At 30.6% G+C, this 12,202-nt stretch overlaps 1 protein-coding gene across 2 annotated transcripts in view; it reads left to right on the top strand.

Moving 5' to 3' along the window:
* LOC141446672 (uncharacterized) overlaps nt 1–12,202 on the top strand; it is a 49,456-nt gene that overhangs the window by 3,353 nt on the left and 33,901 nt on the right. The gene's annotated exons all lie outside the window — the stretch shown is intronic.

Below are 12,202 nucleotides of genomic sequence, written 5' to 3'. Positions count from 1 at the left end.
TCCCTCTTTTCAAATTATGTAGTAACTTTGTTTTCTTTTTACACTTAAAATAATGTAATATTTACCTTGCATTCCTTATTTTTTTTTTTTTTTTACGAATAATTTTAAGTAAAATTTGAAATAATTATTTCTTTTCCCCACTGACCTTCCATGAAATAGGAATTCTAAATATTTCAAAATTATATAAATCAATAGTATTTGTTTTTAACCTAGTTTTCGAATTAAATACATTGTCTTGTGAAGGTCGTACACTTATTTTCTCTTTTTTGTTTTAAGATATTTTCCTTTCTCCCCTTGGTATTTAATAATCTTTGAACTAAATGGAGTTTATTGCTATTTTAATGCAGATTTTTATTTGTTTAAAGAAATATTCTTAACACTAGTTGCCTTTCATCTTTCGTTTATTTTGAAAATATTTTATTAAATTATGTATTTTAAAACTTGTACTTAATTGGTGCCGTTCACATTACTGTTTTTATTCTCTTGTAAGTCTAAAGCGATGCTGATAAATATAAATCAATGTTGTCTACTTAGCAATTTGGCCTTGTACTTAAACAGTGTTTTCCAACGTAGATAAATATCGCCTATCGCAATATTTAAAGACTGAAAATCCCCTAAAAATCAAATAAAAATTAAGAAACGTTTCTTCCATTCACTATGAAAAACAAAGTACAGTGAACTTTGACTTTATCATTCGTCAATAGGATATTGCTGCTATTAATAATATAATAAATTTATAGTAAAATTTAAGAAGATCTGTGCAGATATACAAATTTTTGTGACGTCTCGTTCTTAATTTGTAAATAATCGAAGATTGTTCAGTGCATTTATTTGCTTAATCTCAACATTCATGTAAACAACATAATGCCGACTGTTTTAAAAATTCCTATTTATCGAGTCACTTCTTGATAGTTTATTCTTGAGAAAAACAAAGTGTACAAAAGAACAAAATTCCATACCAATACGTGGTTCACAGTGGGAGATAAAGAACGGCCATAAATTTACAGAATTTTATGACCAAAAAAATTTTCAACCCTTTATATCTACTACCTTTTTAGATCTGTGCACAAAATAACTATAGTTTATAACTGAGAAAAACAAAGTGTACAAGAGAACAAAATTTCATACAAATACGTGGTTCACAGTGGGAGATAAAGAACGGCCTTAAATTTACAGAATTTCATGACCCAAAAAATTTTCAACCCTTTATATCTACTACCTTTTTAGATCTGTGCACAAAATAACTATAGTTTATAACTTAGAAAAACAAAGTGTACAAGAGAACAAAATTTCATATCAATACGTGGTTCACAGTCGGAGATAAAGAACGGCCATAAATTTACAGAATTTCATGACCCAAAAAATTTTCAACCCTTTATATCTACTACCTTTTTAGATCTGTGCACAAAATAACTATAGTTTATAACTGAGAAAAACAAAGTGTACAAGAGAACAAAATTTCATACAAATACGTGGTTCACAGTGGGAGATAAAGAACGGCCATAAATTTACAGAATTTCATGACCCAAAAACTTTTCAACCCTTTATATCTACTACCTTTTTAGATCTGTGCAAAAAGTAACTATAGTTTATAACTTAGAAAAACAATGTGTACAAGAGAACAAAATTCCATACCAATACGTGGTTCACAGTGGGAGATAAAGAACGGCCATAAATTTACAGAATTTCATGACCCAAAAAATTTTCAACCCTTTATATCTACTACCTTTTTAGATCTGTGCACAAAATAACTATAGTTTATTATTGAGAAAAACAAAGTGTACAAGAAAACAAAATTCCATATCAATACGTGGTTCACAGTGGGAGATAAAGAACGGCCATATTTTACAGAATTTCATGACCCAAAATATTTTCAACCCTTTATATCTTCTACCTTTTTAGATCTGTGCAAAAAGTAACTATAGTTTATAACTGAGAAAAACAAAGTGTACAAGAGAACAAAATTCCATACGAATACGTGGTTCACAGGAGAGATAAAGAATGGCCATAAATTTACAGAATTTCATTACCCAAAAAATTTTCAACCCTTTATATCTACTACCTTTTTAGATCTGTGCAAAAAGTAACTATAGTTTATAACTCAGAAAAACAAGGTGTACAAGAGAACGAAATTCCATACCTATACGTGGTTCACAGTGGGAGATAAAGAACGGCCATAAATTTACAGAATTCATGACCCAAAAAATTTTCAACCCTTTATATCTTCTACCTTTTTAGATCTGTGCACAAAATAACTATAGTTTATTATTGAGAAAAACAAAGTGTACAAGAAAACAAAATTCCATATCAATACGTGGTTCACAGTGGGAGATAAAGAACGGCCATATTTTACAGAATTTCATGACCCAAAAAATTTTCAACCCTTTATATCTTATATATATATAGATCTGTGCACAAAATAATTATAGTTTATAATTGAGAAAAACAAAGTGTACAAGAGAACAAAATTTCATACAAATACGTGGTTCACAGTGGGAGATAAAGTACGGCCATAAATTTACAGAATTTCATGACCCGAAAAATTTTCAACCCTTTATATCTACTACCTTTTTAGATCTGTGCACAAAATAACTATAGTTTATTATTGAGAAAAACAAAGTATACAAGAACACAAAATTCCATATCAATACGTGGTTCACAGTGGGAGATAAAGAACAGCCATATTTTACAGAATTTCATGACCCAAAAAATTTTCAACCCTTTATATCTTCTACCTTTTTAGATCTGTGCAAAAAGTAACTATAGTTTATAACTGAGAAAAACAAAGTGTACAAGAGAACAAAATTCCATACGAATACGTGGTTCACAGGAGAGATAAAGAACGGCCATAAATTTACAGAATTTCATGACCCAAAAAATTTTCAACCCTTTATATCTACTACCTTTTTAGATCTGTGCAAAATGTAACTATAGTTTATAACTGAGAAAAACAAAGTGTACAAGAGAACAAAATTCCATACCAATACGTGGTTCACAGTGGGAGATATAGAACAGCCATAAATTTACAGAATTTCATGACCCAAAAAATTTTCAACCCTTTATATCTTCTACCTATTTAGATCTGTGCACAAAATAACTATAGTTTATAACTGAGAAAAACAAAGTGTACAAGAGAACAAAATTTCATATCAATACGTGGTTCACAGTCGGAGATAAAGAACGGCCATAAATTTACAGAATTTCATGACCCAAAAAATTTTCAACCCTTTATATCTACTACCTTTTTAGATCTGTGCACAAAATAACTATAGTTTATAACTGAGAAAAACAAAGTGTACAAGAGAACAAAATTTCATACAAATACGTGGTTCACAGTGGGAGATAAAGAACGGCCATAAATTTACAGAATTTCATGACCCAAAAACTTTTCAACCCTTTATATCTACTACCTTTTTAGATCTCTGCAAAAAGTAACTATAGTTTATAACTTAGAAAAACAATGTGTACAAGAGAACAAAATTCCATACCAATACGTGGTTCACAGTGGGAGATAAAGAACGGCCATAAATTTACAGAATTTCATGACCCAAAAAATTTTCAACCCTTTATATCTACTACCTTTTTAGATCTGTGCACAAAATAACTATAGTTTATTATTGAGAAAAACAAAGTGTACAAGAAAACAAAATTCCATATCAATACGTGGTTCACAGTGGGAGATAAAGAACGGCCATATTTTACAGAATTTCATGACCCAAAATATTTTCAACCCTTTATATCTTCTACCTTTTTAGATCTGTGCAAAAAGTAACTATAGTTTATAACTGAGAAAAACAAAGTGTACAAGAGAACAAAATTTCATACCAATACGTGGTTCACAGTCGGAGATAAAGAACGGCCATAATTTTACAGAATTTCATGACCCAAAAAATTTTCAACCCTTTATATCTACTACCTTTTTAGATCTGTGCAAAAAGTAACTATAGTTTATAACTGAGAAAAACAAAGTGTACAAGAGAACAAAATTCCATACGAATACGTGGTTCACAGGAGAGATAAAGAATGGCCATAAATTTACAGAATTTCATTACACAAAAAATTTTCAACCCTTTAAATCTACTACCTTTTTAGATCTGTGCAAAAAGTAACTATAGTTTATAACTGAGAAAAACAAAGTGTACAAGAGAACAAAATTTCATACCAATACGTGGTTCACAGTCGGAGATAAAGAACGGCCATAATTTTACAGAATTTCATGACCCAAAAAATTTTTAACCCTTTATATCTACTACCTTTTTAGATCTGTGCAAAAAGTAACTATACCACGTATTTGTATGAAATTTTGTTCTCTTGTACACCTTGTTTTTCTCAATTATAAACAATAGTTATTTTGTGCACAGATCTAAATAGGAGAATAAAATTTCATACAAATACGTGGTTCACAGTGGGAGATAAAGAACGGCCATAAATTTACAGAATTCATGACCCAAAAAATTTTCAACCCTTTATATCTTCTACCTATTTAGATCTGTGCACAAAATAACTATTGTTTATTATTGAGAAAAACAAGGTGTACAAGAGAACAAAATTTCATACAAATACGTGGTTCACAGTGGGAGATAAAGAACGGCCATAAATTTACAGAATTTCATGACCCAAAAAATTTTCAACCCTTTATATCTCCTACCTTTTTAGATCTGTGCACAAAATAACTATAGTTTATTATTGAGAAAAACAAAGTGTACAAGAAAACAAAATTCCATATCAATACGTGGTTCACAGTGGGAGATAAAGAACGGCCATATTTTACAGAATTTCATGACCCAAAAAATTTTCAACCCTTTATATCTTCTACATATATAGATCTGTGCACAAAATAATTATAGTTTATAATTGAGAAAAACAAAGTGTAGAAGAGAACAAAATTTCATACAAATACGTGGTTCACAGTGGGAGATAAAGTACGGCCATAAATTTACAGAATTTCATGACCCGAAAAATTTTCAACCCTTTATATCTACTACCTTTTTAGATCTGTGCACAAAAAAAACTATAGTTTATTATTGAGAAAAACAAAGTGTACAAGAACACAAAATTCCATATCAATACGTGGTTCACAGTGGGAGATAAAGAACGGCCATATTTTACAGAATTTCATGACCCAAAAAATTTTCAACCCTTTATATCTTCTACCTTTTTAGATCTGTGCAAAAAGTAACTATAGTTTATAACTGAGAAAAACAAAGTGTACAAGAGAACAAAATTTCATACGAATACGTGGTTCACAGTGGGAGATAAAGAACGGCCATAATTTTACAGAATTTCATGACCCAAAAAATTTTCAACCCTTTATATCTACTACCTTTTTAGATCTGTGCAAAAAGTAACTATAGTTTATAACTCAGAAAAACAAGGTGTACAAGAGAACGAAATTCCATACCAATACGTGGTTCACAGTGGGAGATAAAGAACGGCCATAAATTTACAGAATTCATGACCCAAAAACTTTTCAACCCTTTATATCTACTACCTTTTTAGATCTGTGCAAAAAGTAACTATAGTTTATAACTTAGAAAAACAATGTGTACAAGAGAACAAAATTTCATACAAATAAGTGGTTCACAGTGGGAGATAAAGTACGGCCATAAATTTACAGAATTTGATGACCCAAAAAATTTTCAACCCTTTATATCTACTACCTTTTTAGATCTGTGCAAAAAGTAACTATAGTTTATAACTGAGAAAAACAAAGTGTACAAGAGAACAATATTCCATACGAATACGTGGTTCACAGTGGGAGATAAAGAACGGCCATAAATTTACAGAATTTCATGTCCCAAAAAATTTTCAACCCTTTATATCTACTACCTTTTTAGATCTGTGCAAAAAGTAACTATAGTTTATAACTGAGAAAAACAAAGTGTACAAGAGAACAAAATTTCATACCAATACGTGGTTCACAGTCGGAGATAAAGAACGGCCATAATTTTACAGAATTTCATGACCCAAAAAATTTTCAACCCTTTATATCTTCTACCTATTTAGATCTGTGCAAAAAGTAACTATAGTTTATAACTGAGAAAAACAAAGTGTACAAGAGAACAAAATTCCATACGAATACGTGGTTCACAGGAGAGATAAAGAATGGCCATAAATTTACAGAATTTCATTACACAAAAAATTTTCAACCCTTTAAATCTACTACCTTTTTAGATCTGTGCAAAAAGTAACTATAGTTTATAACTGAGAAAAACAAAGTGTACAAGAGAACAAAATTTCATACCAATACGTGGTTCACAGTCGGAGATAAAGAACGGCCATAATTTTACAGAATTTCATGACCCAAAAAATTTTTAACCCTTTATATCTACTACCTTTTTAGATCTGTGCAAAAAGTAACTATACCACGTATTTGTATGAAATTTTGTTCTCTTGTACACCTTGTTTTTCTCAATTATAAACAATAGTTATTTTGTGCACAGATCTAAATAGGAGAATAAAATTTCATACAAATACGTGGTTCACAGTGGGAGATAAAGAACGGCCATAAATTTACAGAATTCATGACCCAAAAAATTTTCAACCCTTTATATCTTCTACCTATTTAGATCTGTGCACAAAATAACTATTGTTTATAATTGAGAAAAACAAGGTGTACAAGAGAACAAAATTTCATACAAATACGTGGTTCACAGTGGGAGATAAAGAACGGCCATAAATTTACAGAATTTCATGACCCAAAAAATTTTCAACCCTTTATATCTCCTACCTTTTTAGATCTGTGCACAAAATAACTATAGTTTATTATTGAGAAAAACAAAGTGTACAAGAAAACAAAATTCCATATCAATACGTGGTTCACAGTAGGAGATAAAGAACGGCCATATTTTACAGAATTTCATGACCCAAAAAATTTTCAACCCTTTATATCTTCTACATATATAGATCTGTGCACAAAATAATTATAGTTTATAATTGAGAAAAACAAAGTGTAGAAGAGAACAAAATTTCATACAAATACGTGGTTCACAGTGGGAGATAAAGTACGGCCATAAATTTACAGAATTTCATGACCCGAAAAATTTTCAACCCTTTATATCTACTACCTTTTTAGATCTGTGCACAAAAAAAACTATAGTTTATTATTGAGAAAAACAAAGTGTACAAGAACACAAAATTCCATATCAATACGTGGTTCACAGTGGGAGATAAAGAACGGCCATATTTTACAGAATTTCATGACCCAAAAAATTTTCAACCCTTTATATCTTCTACCTTTTTAGATCTGTGCAAAAAGTAACTATAGTTTATAACTGAGAAAAACAAAGTGTACAAGAGAACAAAATTTCATACGAATACGTGGTTCACAGTGGGAGATAAAGAACGGCCATAATTTTACAGAATTTCATGACCCAAAAAATTTTCAACCCTTTATATCTACTACCTTTTTAGATCTGTGCAAAAAGTAACTATAGTTTATAACTCAGAAAAACAAGGTGTACAAGAGAACGAAATTCCATACCAATACGTGGTTCACAGTGGGAGATAAAGAACGGCCATAAATTTACAGAATTCATGACCCAAAAAATTTTCAACCCTTTATATCTTCTACCTATTTAGATCTGTGCACAAAATAACTATTGTTTATAATTGAGAAAAACAAGGTGTACAAGAGAACAAAATTTCATACAAATACGTGGTTCACAGTGGGAGATAAAGAACGGCCATAAATTTACAGAATTTCATGACCCAAAAACTTTTCAACCCTTTATATCTACTACCTTTTTAGATCTGTGCAAAAAGTAACTATAGTTTATAACTTAGAAAAACAATGTGTACAAGAGAACAAAATTTCATACAAATAAGTGGTTCACAGTGGGAGATAAAGTACGGCCATAAATTTACAGAATTTGATGACCCAAAAAATTTTCAACCCTTTATATCTACTACCTTTTTAGATCTGTGCAAAAAGTAACTATAGTTTATAACTGAGAAAAACAAAGTGTACAAGAGAACAATATTCCATACGAATACGTGGTTCACAGTGGGAGATAAAGAACGGCCATAAATTTACAGAATTTCATGTCCCAAAAAATTTTCAACCCTTTATATCTACTACCTTTTTAGATCTGTGCAAAAAGTAACTATAGTTTATAACTGAGAAAAACAAAGTGTAGAAGAGAACAAAATTTCATACAAATACGTGGTTCACAGTGGGAGATATAGAACGGCCATAAATTTACAGAATTTCATGACCCAAAAAATTTTCAACCCTTTAAATCTACTACCTTTTTAGATCTGTGCAAAAAGTAACTATAGTTTATAACTGAGAAAAACAAAGTGTACAAGAGAACAAAATTTCATACCAATACGTGGTTCACAGTCGGAGATAAAGAACGGCCATAATTTTACAGAATTTCATGACCCAAAAAATTTTCAACCCTTTATATCTACTACCTTTTTAGATCTGTGCAAAAAGTAACTATAGTTTATAACTCAGAAAAACAAGGTGTACAAGAGAACGAAATTCCATACCAATACGTGGTTCACAGTGGGAGATAAAGAACGGCCATAAATTTACAGAATTCATGACCCAAAAAATTTTCAACCCTTTATATCTTCTACCTATTTAGATCTGTGCACAAAATAACTATTGTTTATAATTGAGAAAAACAAGGTGTACAAGAGAACAAAATTTCATACAAATACGTGGTTCACAGTGGGAGATAAAGAACGGCCATAAATTTACAGAATTTCATGACCCAAAAAATTTTCAACCCTTTATATCTCCTACCTTTTTAGATCTGTGCACAAAATAACTATAGTTTATTATTGAGAAAAACAAAGTGTACAAGAAAACAAAATACCATATCAATACGTGGTTCACAGTGGGAGATAAAGAACGGCCATATTTTACAGAATTTCATGACCCAAAAAATTTTCAACCCTTTATATCTTCTACATATATAGATCTGTGCACAAAATAATTATAGTTTATAATTGAGAAAAACAAAGTGTACAAGAGAACAAAATTTCATACAAATACGTGGTTCACAGTGGGAGATAAAGTACGGCCATAAATTTACAGAATTTCATGACCCGAAAAATTTTCAACCCTTTATATCTACTACCTTTTTAGATCTGTGCACAAAATAACTATACTTCATTATTGAGAAAAACAAAGTGTACAAGAACACAAAATTCCATATCAATACGTGGTTCACAGTGGGAGATAAAGAACGGCCATATTTTACAGAATTTCATGACCCAAAAAATTTTCAACCCTTTATATCTTCTACCTTTTTAGATCTGTGCAAAAAGTAACTATAGTTTATAACTGAGAAAAACAAAGTGTACAAGAGAACAAAATTCCATACGAATACGTGGTTCACAGGAGAGATAAAGAACGGCCATAAATTTACAGAATTTCATGACCCAAAAAATTTTTAACCCTTTATATCTACTACCTTTTTAGATCTGTGCAAAAAGTAACTATAGTTTATAACTGAGAAAAACAAAGTGTACAAGAGAACAAAATTCCATACCAATACGTGGTTCACAGTGGGAGTTATAGAAGAGCCATAAATTTACAGAATTTCATGACCCAAAAAATTTTCAACCCTTTATATCTTCTACCTATTTAGATCTGTGCACAAAATAACTATAGTTTATAACTGAGAAAAACAAAGTGTACAAGAGAACAAAATTTCATATCAATACGTGGTTCACAGTCGGTGATAAAGAACGGCCATAAATTTACAGAATTTCATGACCCAAAAAATTTTCAACCCTTTATATCTACTACCTTTTTAGATCTGTGCACAAAATAACTATAGTTTATAACTGAGAAAAACAAAGTGTACAAGAGAACAAAATTTCATACAAATACGTGGTTCACAGTGGGAGATAAAGAACGGCCATAAATTTACAGAATTTCATGACCCAAAAACTTTACAACCCTTTATATCTACTACCTTTTTAGATCTCTGCAAAAAGTAACTATAGTTTATAACTTAGAAAAACAATGTGTACAAGAGAACAAAATTCCATACCAATACGTGGTTCACAGTGGGAGATAAAGAACGGCCATAAATTTACAGAATTTCATGACCCAAAAAATTTTCAACCCTTTATATCTACTACCTTTTTAGATCTGTGCACAAAATAACTATAGTTTATTATTGAGAAAAACAAAGTGTACAAGAAAACAAAATTCCATATCAATACGTGGTTCACAGTGGGAGATAAAGAACGGCCATATTTTACAGAATTTCATGACCCAAAATATTTTCAACCCTTTATATCTTCTACCTTTTTAGATCTGTGCAAAAAGTAACTATAGTTTATAACTGAGAAAAACAAAGTGTACAAGAGAACAAAATTTCATACCAATACGTGGTTCACAGTCGGAGATAAAGAACGGCCATAATTTTACAGAATTTCATGACCCAAAAAATTTTCAACCCTTTATATCTACTACCTTTTTACATCTGTGCAAAAAGTAACTATAGTTTATAACTGAGAAAAACAAAGTGTACAAGAGAACAAAATTCCATACGAATACGTGGTTCACAGGAGAGATAAAGAATGGCCATAAATTTACAGAATTTCATTACCCAAAAAATTTTCAACCCTTTATATCTACTACCTTTTTAGATCTGTGCAAAAAGTAACTATAGTTTATAACTGAGAAAAACAAAGTGTACAAGAGAACAAAATTTCATACAAATACGTGGTTCACAGTGGGAGATAAAGAACGGCCATAATTTTACAGAATTTCATGACCCAAAAAATTTTCAACCCTTTATATCTACTACCTTTTTAGATCTGTGCAAAAAGTAACTATAGTTTATAACTCAGAAAAACAAGGTGTACAAGAGAACGAAATTCCATACCAATACGTGGTTCACAGTGGGAGATAAAGAACGGCCATAAATTTACAGAATTCATGACCCAAAAAATTTTCAACCCTTTATATCTTCTACCTATTTAGATCTGTGCACAAAATAACTATTGTTTATAATTGAGAAAAACAAGGTGTACAAGAGAACGAAATTCCATACCAATACGTGGTTCACAGTGGGAGATAAAGAACGGCCATAAATTTACAGAATTTCATGACCCAAAAAATTTTCAACCCTTTATATCTCCTACCTTTTTAGATCTGTGCACAAAATAACTATAGTTTATTATTGAGAAAAACAAAGTGTACAAGAAAACAAAATTCCATATCAATACGTGGTTCACAGTGGGAGATAAAGAACGGCCATATTTTACAGAATTTCATGACCCAAAAAATTTTCAACCCTTTATATCTTCTACATATATAGATCTGTGCACAAAATAATTATAGTTTATAATTGAGAAAAACAAAGTGTACAAGAGAACAAAATTTCATACAAATACGTGGTTCACAGTGGGAGATAAAGTACGGCCATAAATTTACAGAATTTCATGACCCGAAAAATTTTCAACCCTTTATATCTACTACCTTTTTAGATCTGTGCACAAAAAAAACTATAGTTTATTATTGAGAAAAACAAAGTGTACAAGAACACAAAATTCCATATCAATACGTGGTTCACAGTGGGAGATAAAGAACGGCCATATTTTACAGAATTTCATGACCCAAAAAATTTTCAACCCTTTATATCTTCTACCTTTTTAGATCTGTGCAAAAAGTAACTATAGTTTATAACTGAGAAAAACAAAGTGTACAAGAGAACAAAATTCCATACGAATACGTGGTTCACAGGAGAGATAAAGAACGGCCATAATTTTACAGAATTTCATGACCCAAAAAATTTTCAACCCTTTATATCTACTACCTTTTTAGATCTGTGCAAAAAGTAACTATAGTTTATAACTCAGAAAAACAAGGTGTACAAGAGAACGAAATTCCATACCAATACGTGGTTCACAGTGGGAGATAAAGAACGGCCATAAATTTACAGAATTCATGACCCAAAAAATTTTCAACCCTTTATATCTACTACCTATTTAGATCTGTGCACAAAATAACTATTGTTTATAATTGAGAAAAACAAGGTGTACAAGAGAACAAAATTTCATACCAATACGTGGTTCACAGTGGGAGATAAAGAACGGCCATAAATTTACAGAATTTCATGACCCAAAAACTTTTCAACCCTTTATATCTACTACCTTTTTAGATCTGTGCAAAAAGTAACTATAGTTTATAACTTAGAAAAACAATGTGTACAAGAGAACAAAATTTCAT

The sequence above is a fragment of the Rhodnius prolixus genome, unplaced genomic scaffold (genome assembly GCF_049639745.1).
Source record: "Rhodnius prolixus isolate KJV_2025 unplaced genomic scaffold, Rpr scaffold_7, whole genome shotgun sequence".
NCBI classification, from domain to species: Eukaryota; Metazoa; Arthropoda; class Insecta; order Hemiptera; family Reduviidae; genus Rhodnius; species Rhodnius prolixus.
Note: the sequence above shows the minus strand (reverse complement) of the source record. Positions and strands in the feature narration are given on the sequence as shown.